Consider the following 20604-nt stretch of genomic DNA (forward strand, 5'->3'; position numbering starts at 1 on the left):
GGTGATCCTGTGCTTTGAGGAGGCGCTGTGATATGTGGACGAACAAGGTGCCCATAAGAACTAAATATTACCAATGGCATCAAGAGTTCAAGAATTGAACACCAGGCTAAGCAAATAGGAGTACCACTAGGAATAAAGAACAGATAAGGGAGAGGAAGGCCAAGGGAAAAAGAGCTATTCAAACAACCAGAATTGCCTACTCCACTACTTTTATGTCGGTATAACTCATACATTTAAACACAATGAAATATTCTTGAGAGAGGACATCATAGGGACCATTTACTACAAAAATAACTCTTGATGTATTAATTTTTTGTCTCATGTTTTATAGATTAATATATTTCACCATAGCATATTCATTTTAGCAAAACATAATATACATACACCGAAAAGTAAAACAACAGAACAGAAACGTTTATCCCCTCGCTCGATAGACTTGGATCAGAGGTTGAAGTATTTGAGAAAGCAGAAATCCTTAAAATTAAGCCGTCCTACAATATCTCAGCACAGGAATATAGAGCACTAAAATTCCTAAGGGCAACCCAGCCGCTGACGATTAAACCCTGTGATAAAGGGGGAGGAACTGTCCTCCTCAATACTGCAGCATTTAAAGATAAAATTAAATAAATGCTCAACATTCTACAGCACTACTCTAGGATTAGAGGAGACCCAGAAAGGAGAATTAAAAAAACGGATATTGGCCATTACTGAAGAAGCGCTCAAGAAGGAGGTTATTTGCAACCAGGTGTTTGATTTCTTGAATTGCTCCAATACCAGACTACCTCTTATCTATGGGGTCCCACAGACCAATAAGAATATCAGTGATTCACCATTGCTACCAATTGTATCTACCATTGGAGCGACCACTGCACCTCTATCTAAATATGTTGACACCTTCCTCATACCTTTAGTCAGTGCCCTTCCTGCATAAAGATATGGGCCACATGATAGAAATTGGAAGGGGTTGCATTTGACTCCCAGACAGAAATACTCATCACTATGAATATTGAGGCGTTTTAGACCAACATACCTCAACAACAAGCGTAGGAAGCAGTGAGAGCACCCCCTAAAATAATGGGAGAAAATGACCATCATGAATTTATCCTACAATATCTTTTTATCATATGAAAACTTCTTTCAGTTTGATGGAATATTTTACCAACAGACCAAAGGAGTGAGCATGGGAGCGGCCTCCGCGCCGAGGGTGGCAAACCTATGTATAGGGATTTTTTTTTTTTTATAATTCTTTTTTATTTTAGTAGTGAAATAATAAACATGGCAAGCAAGTTACATCATATTCGAGTCTGTTACGGCACCAGTAATACATTGACATTTCCGCACATTCATATATACATAACCATGGAGGAATCAGTTTTAATCAATGTCCTCTGAGCCAGTCTGTGGGGCATGTGGAGGCTCGCATATGGTCCCCCTATACTCATTCCAGCATGTCCATATTTCTCTCCATTTTCGAGGGCATCCTCTTGCTACATACACAGTCTTTTCTTGCAACATACACCAATCCATGTCGGTTTGCCAATCAATCAGTTTTGGTGGGTTGGGGGCACCCCATAATCTAGCTATGTTCCTTTTTGCCACCATCTGCCCAAGCGTCACCCATATTCTTCCTTTTGGAGAGAGGTCCGTGGGCTCCCAAATGTTCAGGAGGCACCTCTTAGCCTCTGGGCGAATCTCCACCTCCCACACCTCCTGCATACATTGCACCACCCGTCTCCAGTACCTTTGCACCTTCGGGCACTCCCATATTATATGGAAAAAGGTGCCCGTTCCCCCACATCCCCTCCTCCAGAGTCCGTCGCCTCCCCTCCCCATAATTTGTAATCTAGTACATGAAATATATATCCTGTGTAGTATTTTCAGTTGGACTAGTTGCAGTCTAGCCGATATCGCCACCTCCCTAGGGGAGGCAAGAGCATACAACCCTTCTTCGTCGTCTATCTCCAACCCGTCAGCGACCCATTTCTCTTTCAGGGGAAGGAGCGAGTCAGGGGGGTTATTGATAAATTTTTTGTATGTAAGAGAGATGGCGTGTTCTGTCATGTGTCCATCTAGTAATCTGTCTTCGAGTGGGGAAATCTGAGGCAGTGTAGTGTCCGGTGGAATATTCGCCTGCAGGGAATGTCGCACTTGCATGTATCTAAAGTATTCAGTTTGTGCAAGTTCATATGTTTCTTGTAAGTGGGCGAATGTATGGATCCCTTTGGGGCCCCAGATGTCTTTAATTTGTGAAATTCCAATTAGGTCCCAGTTACGGAACCCCTTAGAGTGCCCCAAGTTGCCCAGTTTTTCGGAGGCCCATAGTGTGTGGCCATTGTAAGGATGTCCGACCACCCGAGTTTCTTCTGTGCAATGTGCAAAAACCGTACTGAGTGTTGTGTCGGTCCAGTGAGTTGGTGTGTGCCTGGCTTGGAGTAGAGTGCAATCTCATAATTCCCTCCCGGAAGCAACCATCTGTCCATCCCGTAACCAGAATCGTTGGCGTCATACATTTTTCTCATACAGCAGAGTCCTGTCAGTGGTAACAAAGACCCCCAGGTATATGAAACCGTCCTCTGCCACTGTTATAGGACACGAGGCGGGGAGCGGAAGCCGGAGTTACGCCCGAAGCTTGCGAAGATATCAAGGGCCGCCATTATAGATCTTCGCGGTTTGGAGAGGTAAAGAAGGATATCGTCGGCGTAGAGGGAGATCTTGTCTTCCCATCCTTCCGCCCAGGCTATCCCTTTAAGGTAAACATCCTGTCTTATCCAGGCGGCGAGTGGTTCAAGGGAGAGTGCGAATAGGAGGGGAGAAAGAGGGCAGCCTTGTCTAGTTCCTCTTTCCAGGGTAAATACCTCTGAGACCTTGTTGTTTACCAGTACCTGCGCTAACGGTTCCGTATAGAGTAGACGGATCCAGGTTATAAAATTGGGTCCGAAGCCCAGTTTACGAAGGACTGCAATCATGTAGGGCCACTCTAAGGTGTCAAATGCCAAGGTAGCGTCAAGCGAGACCACCACCGCGTCTTCTTTCAACCTATGTCGCTGCCCCAGTACCCCATTAAGCCGTCGGATGTTAAGTGAGGTATTGCGGTGGGGCATGAACCCGGATTGGTCCGGATGGACCAGGGTAGTGAGGACCGATTGAAGCCAATTCGCGAGTGTTTTGGCTAGAATTTTTGGCTCTCCATTGAGCAGTGAGATTGGCCTACACGAGGCACAGAGTTCTTTAGGCTTCCCCTCTTTAGGTATCACAACTATGGTAGCTATGCGTTGGTCTCGCGGCAACAGTCCCGTTTCTTTGCTTTTTTCAAACATGTGCTTGAGGTGTTTGCTGAGGACATCTGGTTTGAGCTTGTAAAGCTCTATAGGGGGGCCGTTTGGCCCTAGGGCTTTACCCGGGCGAAGTTCTACTATGGCTCGTTGGAGCTCGACGTCAGTAAGCGGGCTCTCAAGGGCCTCCCGATCCCCCTCCGACAGGCAAGGCATTCGGATGTCCGTCAGGAGGTCTACCGAGTCCTCCTCTGGACGGCTGTAGACCTGTTTGTAGTGTCTAGCGAATTCTGCTACTATCTCCCGGGGTTCAGTGACTACAGTACCTGATGTCGTGTGTATTTCCGGCACTACCTTCCTGGCCCGCTGCTTTTTATCAAGCCACGCTATAAGTTTTCCGGCTTTATCGCCCTGGTCGTACAGCCTTCCCATCTTATGTCGTGTTACCGTTTGGGCCTCCCGGGTTACCAATTCTCTATATTCCGCTGTTTTTAGCTGCTGCAATCTATGTCGCCAACCTGTGGCCCTACTGTCACTTGCTTCCCTTTCCAGCTCGCCAAGATCCGCCTCAACTGAGGCGACCTCCTTTTGTTTTTCGTTCCGCACACCTGAGATGGCCGATAGTGCCTCTCCTCTGATCACGGTCTTAAAGGCCTCCCACAGTGTGGCAGGGGAGTCAACCGATCCCTCATTACTTTCGAAATACTGGGTAATGGACTTAGTTAGCTTCTTCCTAATGTCTCCGTTTTTTAAATGCCAGGCATTTATTGGCGCGATGCAGCCCTCCCGGCGGGTCCCGAATGTTATGTGTGTAAAGACCGGCGAGTGGTCCGATATGCCACGGGTTAGGTGTGTAGCTTCTTGTACTGTTGTGTAGGGCTGTAGCAGAGTGAGGATGTAATCAAGGCAGGAGAAGGAATGATGTGGCCCAGAGAAGAAAGTGAAGTGGCTATCTGTGGGGTGAAGCAGGCGCCATACGTCTGTGAGACCGAAGGCTTCAAGGAAGTCAGATAGCCATTTCTGCCCCTGAGGTATGTCTCTGGGAGGTCGTCTGTCCAGGGTCCCTGACACCACTGCGTTATAGCCACCCCCATAACCGGTTGTCCGTCTGGGAGGGAAAGAAGCAATTTGCCCAGGTCTGTGTAAGCTTGAGTTTGGAGGCCCGGCGGGACATATACTGAAAGTAGATTCAACGTGTAACCCTCCCACCTTCCGGACACTGCTGCAAATCGGCCCTGCGGGTCTGACTCAGTATGTTCTATGTGGAGGGGCAATGAGCGACGCAACAGGATCCCCACACCCCTTGAGCCGGATGTGAAGCCTGAATGGGCTGCAAGAGTGTACCCACATCTGTTGAGGGCCTGACATGTGTTCCCCATTAGGTGCGTTTCTTGCAGCATGACTGCGTCCGGCTGGTATCGTTTGATGAACTGCAAGACTATGGTGCGTTTAAGTCTGTCTCCTAACCCGTTGACATTCCAGCTCAGAACTTTAAGACTTTTCTCCCATCTCCTAGCCATAGCCATTGCTGTGCGAGATTACTTGTCCCTGTACACTGGCATCACCACCGACTCTGTATTTGCGTGCCATGCTGAACCGTACAACTTTCCCAACTCCCCATCCCTCCCCGCCCCCCACTCAGCATTTACATTCAATACAAACGGTCATTTTTGGAGCAAACATGTGTACCCCCCCCTTCCCACCCCTCAACTTCCCGCATCTTCCCCGCCCTCCCCTGTACAACAGATCCCCCCACCCTGCTCCCTGCTCCGTGGGTTTCGAACTACCCACCACCCCAATTAGCAGAGCGCCTGTTGCCCAACCCTGCCCCGGAGAGTGAGACCCCCTCCGAGGAAACTCTGTGTGGGAAAACGAGGGCCGGCACCGTCCCCGGCCGCCACACCCGCAGTGTCCCAGAAAGTTGAGACCCTCAGGTCATAGTGCTTTTTAAGGGCTGTTAAGAAGTCTCGGAGTCCCCGGGCAAACATGTGTGCCACCCAGCTGTACCGCCCCAGACATTCCATAAAATATTTGTGTATACTTTACTGTCCAATGGATTCTAATGCGAATGTACATAACGTCAACGCGCTGTGTTGTCTCGGGCTGAGTCCCAACGGGGACTATTCGATCTGGAACGCCAGGAACGCTGGCTCTGCTCATCTCCTTCCGACCGTCCCTTCGCAGACCCCGGAGAGGGTGCCCTGGTCTCCCGCCAATCGCCACCATCTTGTTTCGCCTGCGCCTCCAGCTCCGTCGTGTCCAACCATTCCTGTACTGCTGTTGGCGACGTGAAAAAGAGGGATTTGCCTCCTGCGATAATTTTCAGCTTCGCTGGGAAAAACATCATATATCTAAGGCCACATTCCCGGAGCGCCGCCTTAACCCCTTGGAAGGAGCGCCGTTCCTGCTGGACCTGAAGCGTGAAGTCTGGAAAGAATCGGACTGTAGCCCCTTCATATTGCAGGTCTCCTTGTTGTCTAGCAACCTGGAGGATTGCATCCCGGTCCCGATAGTTGAGTACTTTAGCAATAATTGTTCTCGGTGGAGCCCCTGGTTTGGGTTTCGGGATCGGGGCTTGGTGAGCCCGGTCGATGGTGAAGATCTTTGATAGTCTCTTAGGCTTCAGGTGGCGGAGGACCAGGTCTTCAAGGAAAAGCTCCATACAATCTCCCGCCAATCCTTCCGGTACACCTACCACGCGTATGTTGCTCCTCCGGGCCCTCCCTTCCTGGTCCTCGAGCTTCAAGGCCATCTGCCGGTGTTGGTGAACGAGCCCGTTAACCCTGCCCTCCAGCCGTTTTTCAGAGGCCTGCAACGCCTTGATGTCCGCCTCGTTGGTCTTGGATCTGTCTGTGGTTTTTCCCAGGTCTGCGCGCAGCAGGTTCACCTCGATCGAGATTTTGTCCATTTTTGTCTCGAGGTTGGTGCCGAGGGTCTGGATTGCAGTCATTATGGAGGTCAGGGAGGGTTCCGCCTGGTCTTTGCCATCCTTTGCCGCCACAGCAGGCTGCGATTGCGTTATTGGCACTGCGTATTGATCGAGTTTATTAGTTTGGGTCACTGTCCCCCCTTTGAGCCGCATGTTCGACCAGGGCGCTTCCGAGTCCGGTGGTGGCGCCGCCTGTCCGTAGCAGTAGCAATCTATGGGTCAGCGCCGTTGCAGGTCCTGCTCTTCAGTGTGGCCAGCAGCCGCCGTCGCCAATAGCCCTTCTCAGGGTGTCCCCAGAGGCCGAGGTCTGCCCACAGATGACTTGCGGCACTTAGTATTGCCTAGACGTTGTCAGCAGCGTAGTGGCCCCTCGCTCGTCACTCACTGTGGTCGCTGTCGCCTCGTTTCATCAGAGGGTCCTCTGTGGCCCTTCCCTTCGGCAAGGTATAGCGCCGTTTTCTGGGGTCAGGCGCTGGTTATGGGGCAGTTATGGCCGATCCCACCCCGGGGCCCGCTGTGGCCTGGCCCGTCCTCCCTCGTGCCAGGGTGATGGGTTCTTGGGGCAGTCATCACTCACGCTGTCAGTCCCGGAGGGGCTGCGCCGGATCGTTGCGCCCTGTCCGGGTCACTGGGTCCTCAGTAGCTGTCCAAGCCCCCAGCCGGTACCGCTCCAGGCTCTTCCAGGCCGCGGCCCCCGCACATCGCTCCAAGCGCGGCCACGCCCTCCGTCGACTTCGCGTCACACGGGCCTCGCCCGCGCCGTAGTCCGCAGACCCGGGCCTCGATTTGGGCGGCAGGCGGCACTGGGGCTCCAGGTCTCAACCCCCGACCAGCCGCCGAAAACTCCGACCATGGTGCGGCGTGTCCCAAGGGTCCCGGGGCTCCGCTCCAACGCTCAGCTGTGGCACCGCGCCTGAGGGAGCTGGGGCGCCGATGACAGTGCGCTCCAGCAAGGATAATAGTCCGGATTTTGACGGGACAACTGTGGTCCCGGCAGAGCTCGGGCTTTAGGCGGCCATTTACGACGGCGCCTGGCCACGCCCCCTCGTATAGGGATTTTTTTACGAGAAATTCATAATTAATGAAATAGCCCTCTTTTGTGATAGTGTACACCAATGGTGTAGGTACATTGATTACAATTTTTTCATTTGGAAATGTGAGGAGGAACAACTTCAAGAGTTTCTACTATGGATCAACCTCTGTGATCGCCATATGAAATTCACCCTAAATACCAACAGGGAAAAAGTGGAATTCTTTGATACATGGATACAACAATAAAACCACCAACTCCAAGTATCCTTTTTTACCAAACCTACATCACAAAATACACTATTGTACTCTAATAGCTTCCATCCATGCTGTCAGAAGCAGGGTATCCCATTCAGTCAGGTTTTACGGCTGCACAGAAACTGTACTAACGTGTATGACTTTGTCACAAATGCAGAGTTCTTAAAAGAACAAACTCCTAAGTAAGGGTTTTCCTAAATGTTTAGTACGTGACTCCTTTAAGGGACCAAAGTTTTATAACAGAGAAACTATGTTTCAGAACAGAGACAGAACCAACGAAGAGAAATTGGTGTGCGTAGTTTGACATTTTAATCTGGACCATAAAATCAGACAGATAGTTAATTCCCAATGGCATATACTCATTATAGAAACATCGGCAGGAAAGATACCTAAGCCCATGTTTGCTTTCAAGCACAAGCGCAACCTCAGAAACTATTTGATTAAAGCCTGTGTCAATGAAAATAATGATTTCTGCCAAAAATTTATTTCAGGACAACAGCCTATTAGTGGTTATCATAAATGTGGTTCAGCCACACCTGTGAAGGGGCGGTGGTATCTAATACTGTACAGTGAGGACAGAGAAATATAACTTTGACAGAGATGACAAACTGCAGAACATTGAAGTTATATACCTCATCCAGAGCTCCTGTCAGCTTGGATGTGTTGGCATAACTATTTGCAAATTCAGAACAAGATACAGCAAACATAAGTCAGCTGTCAGTAACAAGAAACAAGGAGCACCCCTTGTGGAGCATTATATCAAGATAAATCATACAGAGAAAGATCTTCCTTGGTCATCTTGGAAAAAGTGAGACCCATAAGAGGAACGGAGAACAACCAACAGCATAAAAAACGGGAAGTATATTGGATTTACACTCTTGGTACTCAAACTAAGGGATTTAATGAAACAATCCCATGGGAAAATGCCATCTGTTAACCAGTCTCCTGCTCCATTGTAGTCCATTTTTCAGGTTAATGCTTTTTACCTCTAATGGCCAGACGATGTTGTTCTGGCACTGTCTCTGCTTCCTATCTTCAAACTAGCTTGTTCATTCTCATGTAATCCATGGTCCTCACCTTGTCCTGATGTAGTCTGTTTTCTTACCTTCTTGGGACTGTAATCAATTTCATTTACTTTATCCTTTGTGTATCTTTGAAACTGTTAATCAGTTTTTTTTAAATTCAGGACTGCTGGTTAGCCCCTGGACAACTGACACTTACACTGCTGTGTGGGTTTCTTTTCGTTCTAACATCATTTTATTTTTGGATCCGTTTGAGCCAACCCTTTGGAATTAATGGTTCAGGGAAATTTTACGATTTCCTATATGTAGTTTTTAATTTCCGTTCAAACATTAAAATTTCTTTGTTTGAATCAGTTTGAGGCACTCTCAGTCACTACCCCCAGATGTTTTCTACTACCAATATGGCGCTGGTCGATTCCCACTTTCCAGTCATTCTATTTCTTTGGCGCCTGCCACATCCCCTTCTAGCGAACCTGATCCAATGAAATAGTTCCCTTGACACATGTGAGTACCACCGAAATCTATGTAGTTGCAGGCGAGATAGGTTTGCAGGGCTAGTTGTATTGAGCCTGTGATCCCCCCCGGATATCAGTTAGACAGCGGACCAACAAGCGAGTTTATTTCAATTACCAAAATTTGTAATTCAGCTCCATCTCATTTTTAGCTTTTGAGGCCAGTTTTTGATGTTGAGTGTACCGGCCTTTTTATTCCTCACGTATGGGCTACATGGGTCATCTACTAGTTATCTTTTTGTGTATGGAGAGGGGACACATTTGTGTAGGCCCCGTAGTTTACCTTTGACCCCGCCCCCATTCTTTTGTAATTAACTGTTAGTAGGGCCCATTTATTTTTTATTCTAAATTGTTGATACCCAAACTACAGGGACTGTTGTGCTAAAGCTTGACTTGACTCCACCATACCCCCTGGACTTGAGTGGGATTACACTTACCTGGAGCAGCCCATCCTTTCTGGGTTACATATATGACACGCTATTAAGGACGTCGATTTCTTTGGTGCCCTAATCCCAACTAAAGTTGGATTCATAGGGTTTCGTTGTTTCTTCCTTACAGCGTTTATTTTTATCTACAGGGCATTGTCCCTTGTATCTAAATATTTGTTGAAACCTTGGGGTGGACCTTTCCACTGCAGTACAGGCTGGAGGGCCTTTCTCCATCCCCTATCAAAATCTAATTAACAGCATCACTGCTCTGGACCCCCTATTGGTAAGTAGCCTAGGCTGTCACTCGAGTCATATCGTAAATCAATTTAGTTTTTTCATATTTGCAAATACTCCATATATTTTTTTGCTTTTTCTCATCATTCCGCAAGAGACAGTGCCCCGTTTTTGTGGCCATCTTTGATGTGCCTGTCTGCACTCTGTTTGGTGATACTGACATTTGGTCCGCAATATCTGCTCATTGAAAATCTGCAGGTATTTTTTAGTGTTGTCTGATTGTTGTTAGCACATTTTCTTTGAGTGAAAGATAAGTGTCTGGGCACAAATTCACACAGCATCTATTGCACGATGTATTTTAAGTAAAGATATTTGTGGGAACCATGTTTAATTCTTTTGGGTTTTATATGCTATAATGTTAACTGTTAACCATGCATGATTTTCGTGTCACTTTGGTCTTTTGGGAACTGGAGGTAGGTATATGGCACATGCACCTCGGTGATCAGAGATAATGAATTCCTTCATATATACAAATAGATTTTTAGTTTCTAACTTGAGCCTTTTTCTTGTTTTTAGAATCTCTTCTTTCTGGTCTCCTTCAGCACTCTATTGAATATTGAATCGTCCTACTATTTGCCTCTGGGTGGTACAAAGCACATTTCTTGTGTTTAATCCCTGTTTAATTCTTTAATTTCCCTTGGAACTAATTGGACCCCATTATCTGTGAGCGACACACCTGGAATACCTTCCCTGCTTATAAGTTCTTTAAGAAAGGTCACCACATGTCTGGTTTCTACCCCTGGTGTAAAGTCAATAAATAATGGAAATAAAGGAAAATAAGTCCATCAATACAACCACATACGTGGATCCTGACTTTGAGTGGATTGGCCCAGATATATCTAGGGCAACCTCATCCCACGGACAATCTGACAACTTCTGCACCACCATGCGTTGTACTCTGGGCTTTAAAACTTTATCGCTTGCTCCCTAACTAACCCTTCTGTCTCCATGTCCAACCTTGGCCACTAAAAAGCTGTTCTTAACCACTCCTTAGTCTTTGAAATTCATTTGTGCCCTTCATGTTGAGGAAAATGAAATTTTGCCTGACCAAGATGCCCCCTACGTATACCCCATGTTACATGTGTGTGCATGTCATCCATGCATATTTCCTTGTAGTGGCCTGAATCACTAGGCCTCTGCATTCATGTCCTGCATTAGAAATGCCAGTCATCAAAGTCTCCCAAACGTTAAGGTAGCATAAGGCCCATGTATTTGCATTTCATGACTCCTGACACACTGAAAGCCGCAAGAAGCCCAGCAAGAGGCCTGCCAAGACAGTATTATGAATAACAGTTATCTGTTGCTTTACAGAATCACATTACAGTCTGGTGAAGAAGGTACACAGAACCCATCTGCATAGATAGGGCCCAGCCATTCTGTCTCTGTTTAAGTGGATTACAGTGCTTGCATCCATAGAAAGCTCATGCAATGAACGAATAATCAGATAATACATCCCCTGACTCTAGATATCAGTTGTACTAGATGTGCTGGTCGCCTTGACACAAGAGATCTCTCTACTAGGTTGAAAGTCAGCTACCTCCCAGTTACACGTCAATTGCACGTCATGCTCAAAGTTGCACAATTAGGGCATAGTTCCAGCTAGCTATCCAAACTCCTCCTCTAAGTACCCACCCACCTATGACACCTACCTATCACCTACCTATGACTCATCAAAGTGTACACCCACATGTTCTTATCTCATGTTCTCTCTGCTCTGCCTCGAGCGTTCCTTCCTACGTCCTATGTACAAGATAAAATGTATATAACCCATGTTCAGTAAATAATTGTTAGATGACCCTTCCTGAGCCTCTGTGGTGATGGAACTGATTCTCCCTTTGACTCGAGTTATTGGAATAAAGCCCATTTTAACTTGGACACCACGGATCCTGTCTCTCATTTGATGCATGATACTTTGTTAAATGCCTAGAAATTCTGCCAGGGTAATATTTTATTTACCACATAATTTGGCGCCCTTACAGGGACATATCCCTTTCCCCACTCGTCGGAGTTTGTGGGTCTAGTCTTTGCCCCCTTCTACAGCCGTGACGGACTTCAAAGTGCACACGCCATCGGGATTTCCCGCTACTCCCTCAGGCCCAGGAGGAGGACGGACTGCGACCAGGCATCCATGCGAGGCGGTGAGGAACGCGGATCGTCTCAACCAGAGCCCAGCCCGTGAGAGAGCAAGGTCCGAGGTCTCCAGAGGTCCACCTGTTCCAAGGCGCAAGCGTAGTCAAGTCAAGTTTCCGAGGCCTTCAAGTTTCAAGTTCTGCTTCCCGGTGAGTACCACTATGGGGAATGCATCAAGTTTCAAGACGGGCCCACTGTAAAAGGTGGGAACGGTAAAGACGTGTCTCATTTTTTGGGACCGGTATGGTTGTACTGTATTCCAGTGCACAAAGTTTATTGTTTTCAAGTACATGTTTTATTCCATGTATCAGGTTAGACTGTGTCTGTTTTAGTGTTATAATGTTTCTTGTATGAATGATTGTTGATTGTTTCAGTCTATTCTTGTGTATTGTGTTTTCATTTTATTGATTTCAAACATGCCACTGTTTTCAAAGTTACGTCAGCTAGGGATCAGGAAAGGTATACTAGAAGAGTCAGTTAACATCCCGCCAAGATGTACACCTGGTCATGATATGTATAAAAGAAGTCAAGACCCTCTCAGAAAGATGCCATTGAGTTATGGCGCAAAGAGTCACATAGGAGAACAGAGAAAGAATTCAACAAAGTAGAGAGAAATAAACTAGCAGAGGAAAAAGCCAAAGAAAAAGAATAACGTCCTCTCAGAAGAACTAGCTAGAGTTAGAGTTAGAGCTATAAGTTTACTGTGGAGTTCCTTGTAAATAGCGCCTTGTAAATTTGCCTTGTGAATAGCGTGTCATTTTTGTGACATGTTGAGTTTCTTGTAAATATGGCTTGTGAATAGCGCCATGTGGTTATGTTTTGTGCAGAGCTTGTTATCATTACGTTAGTCAGGAGAGAGCTGGATCTCTTTCAAGTGCTTAGAGAAAATGTTTTGAAGATGTGCGTACGAGTTATGTGATAACGTGGAGAGATGAGTTCATGACTTTCCCATGTACTGCAGTCATTGGGGAATGATTGTGCTTCAGCTGCCAAAGAGTTAATATCTTGTACTGAGTAGGCAGAATTTGTTTTAACATGCTGTTTAACAAAGTGTTGAGGGATTTTGGCGTTTTTATGGTGTTTGCGGGGGGCGTGTTTTTGAGCGGAAATTCGTACCCGTTCCAGTGGAGGGATTTGGTTGCTTTTTGGTGAGGATTTAGGGAATAGCTTGGACTACTGTGATGCAAAATATGAAAGGGATCCGAGCTGTGGAAGTGGTGGAAAAGGCATGTTTTGTGTGGAGGTGCGATTTGCCATGTTATCCAATGGGCGTATTTCGTTCTGGGTCTGCCTATGTGCTTTGTCAGTTTGCAGATTGAATGGTAAAATCTTGCATGGAGAGTAAAGAAGTGTATTTGTAAAGGGTTTGCCTTGGAACACTTGATTTTATTGTGTTTAACTCAGAGGTCGGTAGTTGTAAATAAACCAGTCTTATTGAGATAAGGGTTTTTACACGGAGAGTGCTTTAATGTTTTTCACGGTTGAGAAGAAATTATAGAATAGACCCATTAGAGAATGTGCTATTAATTAGTGTACTGCAACCGTGTTTTTTTTTAAAATAGGAATGTTTCTACAGAATATTTTTCCCAATGCAAGCTGCCCTTTAGAATAGCGTGTGACAGTTATCCCACTCACTTAGGAAAGTGGCTATTTGTAAATTAATGAACGTGGCCCCTTTTGATAGCTATAATACACTACCATCTTAATGCATTGCTATGTGTCCCCTACATTAGTTAAATTTGCATTTAGTTTTAAGGCTCACCTATGTACTTTGACAGGCTGCTGATAGAAAGGTATAATCTTGCACGGTAAAAGCAGTGTTCATTAAACAAGACTTGGAAAATAGGATTTATTATGTCTGATTCAGAGGTCAGTTAGGCTGCAATGCTTACACAGATGGTTACAGATAAACATTTAGTGGAGACACTTCAATTGATGTATGCAGAGAACAGTCCCAACCCAACAGTCCATGATAATTCGTTTCTTTTTCTCAAATGCAAAAATGCATAGCCTTGTGTGCAGAAGCACACTGTCCCTTTTTGTGTGTTAATTTGCCTGCTAAACAAATGCCCATGTTTCAAATGTCTTGCCTTCTAGCTGAATTAGTTAGACAAAAGTGTTTATTAGAAAGTGGAGCTTTTATGTAGCAGTACAGAATTATTTTAAAGTGCTAGCATGTCACTTAGTTACAGAAAATATGTCCTTATTAATTACTGATTTTAGAATGCTTTTTACCACGTTTTAATATGGCTTCAGTGAAATTAGAGAATAATGGTTCTGGCCTGGGTACAGATATGTTTTGAATTACAGAGAATGTGTTTTTTGACCTTGAACACTGGCTTCCAGTATATGTTTATGTAAAGGGAGGGTTTTTCCCTCCTGCCGTGCCTGTCTTGTTATTATTGGCCATAACCCAATTCTTTCCGCGATCCCTTTGTTTAAGTAAAGGGAGGGCCACTCCTCCGACTGACACTAGTTTTCTTGGCAGACGCTTGACTCTTTCAATGAGCTCAGCGTTGGCAGCGACCCAATTTTAGAGAAGCAGAGACGAGTGAGAGGCTTGTCTCCTCTTAGTGATGTTTGACACTGAGCCAGTTCCTGGCTCTGAGGGGAGGGGTAGGTGAGCAAGGAGAGAGTTCGTAGCGAAGTTACCTCCCCAGCCCCTCTGACTTGTGTACAAAAAATTGTTCTTCCTTACAGTCAACACTAAAAGCTTCATTGACTTCAGATAAGTCACGCTTGCAAATGAATAAGTTTTTCCCTCAGTAGTGTAAACAGCATACTTGGCAGGAGTCTTGCTCTTGCAATGAGTTCAGCATTTGGCAGTCATTCAATTTTAGATCACAGTGAAGCCGGCTTGGAGTTGATTCAAAACTCCGAGCGCGGACATCATTCAAAAGGGAGGGGCTGTTTCTCATAGGAGTGAGGAGTAGCGAGGCTCCAAGTTTTCTGTCTATGCTAGAATAATTTGGATTTTATTCAAATACATTTAGAGAACATATTGTAGGTAGTATGGTCATACTGTTCCCAAGATTTAGAGTAGGATTTTTTTATACTGCAGAGCTTTTGGAAAGAGGTTTCCCCAAAATAAGAATTGTGCTTTTGAATTGAGAATTCATTTTTATTTATTTATTTATTTTTATATAAATCATTTTTGCTAGATTGTTGACAGTGAGCCCTAGCATCTACAGTCAGACACTAAAGGAAAGGCTAGACAGTTTTTACATGCCTGCCAACACAGGACTGATACAGTACGTAGACGACATCCTGATTACAGCACGTTCAGAAAAAGAATGCGAAAATGCATCACTGGCAGTTCTACATTTTCTGGCTGACAAGGGGCACAAGGCCCCAATGCAATTCTTTGAAAAGCAAGTGGTGTGCTAGGACACTTGCTTTCCAAGGAGGGTGGACAGCTAACACAAGAACCATACAGCTCATTACTAACCTTTCACAGCCCAAGACACAAAAGGAAGTACGTGCCTTTATTGGCCTCACTTCTTACTGTAGGCAATGGATTCCCCAGTATGCATATCTAGCCAACCACTCATACAGTTAACTACACAGGAGGCAGCCACTCTGACTGTACTCCCTAGGACACATGAACACACCTTGGCATTTGAGGAATTAATAAGAGCATTATATCACGCGCCATATTTTTATTTATTTTTACATTTGACTGTAGCGAGACTGACAGGATATGAACTGACATTATTTCAGCCACACATAGAGATCAGACGTTGTAACATTCTGAATCCTGCAACACTTTTGCCCTCAAGTACAGTAAATGCACCACCACATGACTGTGTGGAAGTAATGAATATAGTGACAAGACCAAAACAAGACCTGACAGATATTGTACGCTCTATGTAGATGGATCATGCATGAGAACGAGTGCAGGAGAGTTAGTAGCAGCGTATGCCGTGACCACAGAAGTCATAGAGACACAGAAAATAGACACACTGTCAGCACAAGCAGCAGAGCTCATTGCTCTGACACAAGCCTGCATAAGAGCTAAGCACTTGAAAGTGAACATTTATACAGACTCACAATATGCTTATGATTTTGGGGTCCTGTGGCAAGAGAGAGGTATTTTGACCTCCCATGGGACCATGATTCAGCACGGCCAGCTTATTCAGGCCCTGTTAGAAGCCATACATTTACCTACAGCCATTTCTATCCTGAAGTGCAAAGCTCACACCAAAGTTACAGACATCATTTCCCAGAGTAATGACCTGGCAGACCGAACAGCTAAACTTACAGCCCAGACACCAACAGACACGACAAGGACAGAGGTACCATTACTGACATAAAGTATGACAGTCAGGGACCCTACACAAGATATACTCGACATACAGACACATGCCACTACAGATGAGATAAAGAAATGGACTGAACAAGGAGGGGTCCAGACTAACCAAGGTTGGATGACTAAGGGAAAAAGCACATGGTTTCTTTCAGATTCTATGGTACAAATAATCATAAACACAACACATAGTCCCGCACGCTTAAGAGAAAAAGCAATGTTAGACAGCTTACAGAATATGCGAACATGTATGATCTGTTGTCAGTTCAATCCAGGTAAAGGCATTCCGGTGGATCAAGGCGGATTTCATCCTCCTGACCACCCTTTTGAGTTCTCCAGATGGATTATATCCAAATGGACAGATGTAGAGGTTACAAATATGTCTTAGTAGTTATGTGTGCACTATCTAGATGGACAGAAGCTTATCCAGTTCCAGGTTATACTGCTGTGACAACAGCCAGACAGTTGGTGCGCGAGTTCTTCCCCAGATATTACCTAGTGTGATCTATTCAGATAACAGTCAGCCATTCTCCTCTGAATTAATGAAACAAGTGTCTCTTCTGTTAGGATATACTTGGAAATTCCATTGTGTCCGACACCCAGAAGCAGCAGGCCTTGTAGAAAGACATAATCAGACAATTAAGACAAAAATTGCCAAGAACTTTGCAGAAAAAGGCGTGGATTGGATGGTAGCCTTGCCGGTTGCCCTCTTTTACATGCGTATGGTAGCTCATTCCAGAACAGGCCTATCTCCTTATGAAGTAGTTTTCGGTAGACCGCCAAATATGTGGGGTACACCTATGCTTAAGTAAATACCTGATGTTGACAGTAACATGCTGACAGATTACCTGGCTTCCTTGATGTCTACACTACTCTCTTGTTGTTCACAGGTAGCTGCTGCCTTCCCTGACAACACCCAGGTCAAGGAACACGCCATTGTCCCCGAGAATTTTGTATGCATCCGGAATTTTGATCGTTCAAGTCCCCTTGAGCCACGTTGGAAGACGCCGAAGTTGGTGGAAGGACGTAAAGGCCGAACTCACCTTCATCACTGCAAGAAGATACTTTGGAACTTTGGAACTTTTGCAAAAAAAAAAAAACTATAGACAATACAGACTTTGCGCCGCCTTTTGCTAGAAAAGACTCCCCAACAAGAGTATAAATCCAAATTAAGATCTAGTAAGTCAGACGTAGTTTAATTGTCTAAGTCCACTCGGTGGTGAATCGGTTAGGCTAGATTTCTGACATGTATAAGATCACATATGAGAATAGCAAGAAGAGAGATAAGAAGGAAAAGTACTGCAAAATATTACGCAGTAGATGTATAGTTACCTTGATAATTTTTTTTATTCTGTGCATTGTCATAATTGGTATCAGTTTATTGCTACATGTTTTCTTTCCCATTTCCTCACATATACATTCTTCCAGTAATAGCACCGCAGAGCATACATTCAGTGACCTGCCTCCTCATGAATTGTCATATCGACTTGCACTACGTAACAATACTTCCATTCGTATGTTACACCATTCTCACCAGACCAGCAATGCAACTGATTGCTGGGTATGTGGCCAACTGCCCCCTTACCAGAAAACGAAGGGAGTCTTGCCCTTCTACCCATTACCGTTCTCACACAATGGTTCATGTGGAGCATGGTTTGCTCTAATGACCTCAATAGATAGAAGGTACATAGCTTATCCAGGTGGCTGGATATATGGAAACCTGAATAAAGTAATGAATGAAGCATGCTTTCCAGACAAAGACGGATTCCCCCAAAGAAAGGGAACCGATTTAGAGAATGAAGAGTACGAACAGGGAAATGCATCCGTTAATTTTATAATGTTAAATGTTCAGCCCAAGCAAAACACAGGTCCACCGTTTATATCAGTCCTGCCAGCTAAAGGTGATTTATGTGTTAGTAAGAAAGGCTCAGTACTTATGGGACACAGCGAGTGTAACACTGTAGTGGAGTTTAATGATAAAGGACTTTCTTCTTTCAAAACATCACGCCATACCTATTTCATTTGTGGTCAGACAGCCTATGTACATCTGCCCTTAGACTGGGGTGGGACTTGTTATATAGCATTCTTATTGCCACCTGTTTTTCTAGCCCCATCCAATTATCATAGAGATTCACGACTAGAACATGTTAGACAAAAGAGAGAGACAGATTCTGCAGGGATTGATCAGACTGAAACAGCTTGGGAGCAATATACAGACTTCAACAAAGGTTTCTTTTTCTTCGTTGGCCCCGTCCAAAATAGTAAGCTGATACGCAAATTAACAAGAACCCTGGAAGCAGTAGTGAATGTAACTGCATCTGCCCTGGCGAACTTAACCCAGGAACAGTCTGCTATTAGACTTGTCGTTCTTCAAAACCGCCTCGTTCTAGACGTCATCTTGGCGGATAGGGGCGGAGCTTGTAGAGTCATCTGATCTAGTTGTTGCATTTTCATCCCAGATAATGCACCATCTGTGTACGAAGCAATAACAAGGCTCCACAAAATTGCTCATGCCATACATCAAGACCCAGGCACATGTACTTGGTCCAGTTGGTTCTGGGGTATAATATCAGCTTGGGGATGGAAGGTCATGTCCTTCCTAGGAATGGCCCTACTTATGGTATTTGGTTGCTGTCTCTGTCTGCAGTATGGCCCGGCCATTTGCGGCCTGTGTGCTACTGCCTGTGTTCCCCATCCACGTAAACAAAGAGTTAAAGATGAACAAATGATTCTGTATGATGAACTATACGGTCTCATGAATATAGATGTATCCTGAAGGGTTACGTAGGGGACAAGGAGGGAATGAGGAAAATGAAATTTTGCCTGACCAAGATGCCCCCTACGTATACCCTATGTTACATGTGTGTGCATGTCATCCATGCATATTTCCTTGTAGTGGCCTGAATCACTAGGCCTCTGCATTCATGTCCTGCATTAGAAATGCCAGTCATCAAAGTCTCCCAAACGTTAAGGTAGCATAAGGCCCATGTATTTGCATTTCATGACTCCTGACACACTGAAAGCCGCAAGAAGCCCAGCAAGAGGCCTGCCAAGACAGTATTATGAATAACAGTTATCTGTTGCTTTACAGAATCACATTACAGTCTGGTGAAGAAGGTACACAGAACCCATCTGCATAGATAGGGCCCAGCCATTCTGTCTCTGTTTAAGTGGATTACAGTGCTTGCATCCATAGAAAGCTCATGCAATGAACGAATAATCAGATAATACATCCCCTGACTCTAGATATCAGTTGTACTAGATGTGCTGGTCGCCTTGACACAAGAGATCTCTCTACTAGGTTGAAAGTCAGCTACCTCCCAGTTACACGTCAATTGCACGTCATGCTCAAAGTTGCACAATTAGGGCATAGTTCCAGCTAGCTATCCAAACTCCTCCTCTAAGTACCCACCCACCTATGACACCTACCTATCACCTACCTATGACTCATCAAAGTGTACACCCACATGTTCTTATCTCATGTTCTCTCTGCTCTGCCTCGAGCGTTCCTTCCTACGTCCTATGTACAAGATAAAATGTATATAACCCATGTTCAGTAAATAATTGTTAGATGACCCTTCCTGAGCCTCTGTGGTGATGGAACTGATTCTCCCTTTGACTCGAGTTATTGGAATAAAGCCCATTTTAACTTGGACACCACGGATCCTGTCTCTCATTTGATGCATGATACTTTGTTAAATGCCTAGAAATTCTGCCAGGGTAATATTTTATTTACCACAATGTGGCAACTTTAATAAATAATTTCTTAAAGTCAACAGCGGAACAAATCTTGTTCCTCTAAATAAAAGTCCCTGCTTCTCTGACAAATCCTGCCTTACGTTCTCAAAAGTTTGACATTCCATACCCTCACACTCCAGCTTGCGCAAACAGATTTCAACAGTTTAAACACTGCCTGCAACACTCCATCTTCGTAGGTGGCTTTCTTTCCCGCTTCTTCAGAAATGGCATTACCCTTTATAACACATACATCCTCTTTTTCTTCTTCTTCAAGCTCATCTTCTCCACCCTCCATTCCTGCTATATTATCCACCAAACAAGATAAAGCATCAGTCATTACATTCCTGACTCCTGGATGTATTCCACACCAAGAAATCATATTCTTGCTATTCTACTACTCACTTGGTAATTCTTCCTGACACCACATCAAAATCTTTTCTGTGCAAAATCAAAGAGATCAGCATTTTCCTCACAGCCCAATAAATCGCCTGGGATTCCCTCTCTATAATAGAGTATCTCGTTTATGGTCACTTCAAATTTCACAGAGCAAACATGATGGTCTTGGTACTGCTCCCTTTACCTTGCAATAAAACTGCTCCTATCCCTTTGTTACTCACGTTGATAATTAGGGTGGATTTCATGGTAGGATCTAAACTACACAAATTGGGAGCAGTATCTAATTCCTG

General features: G+C 45.0%; 1 protein-coding gene across 4 annotated transcripts in view; it reads right to left on the reverse strand.

Annotated features, from left to right (window-relative positions):
- The window catches only part of LOC144761836 (uncharacterized), a 538733-nt gene that overhangs the window by 199694 nt on the left and 318435 nt on the right, over positions 1 to 20604 (reverse strand). The window lies entirely within an intron of this gene.

Source organism: Lissotriton helveticus, chromosome 6, assembly GCF_964261635.1.
Source record: "Lissotriton helveticus chromosome 6, aLisHel1.1, whole genome shotgun sequence".
NCBI lineage: Eukaryota > Metazoa > Chordata > Amphibia > Caudata > Salamandridae > Lissotriton > Lissotriton helveticus.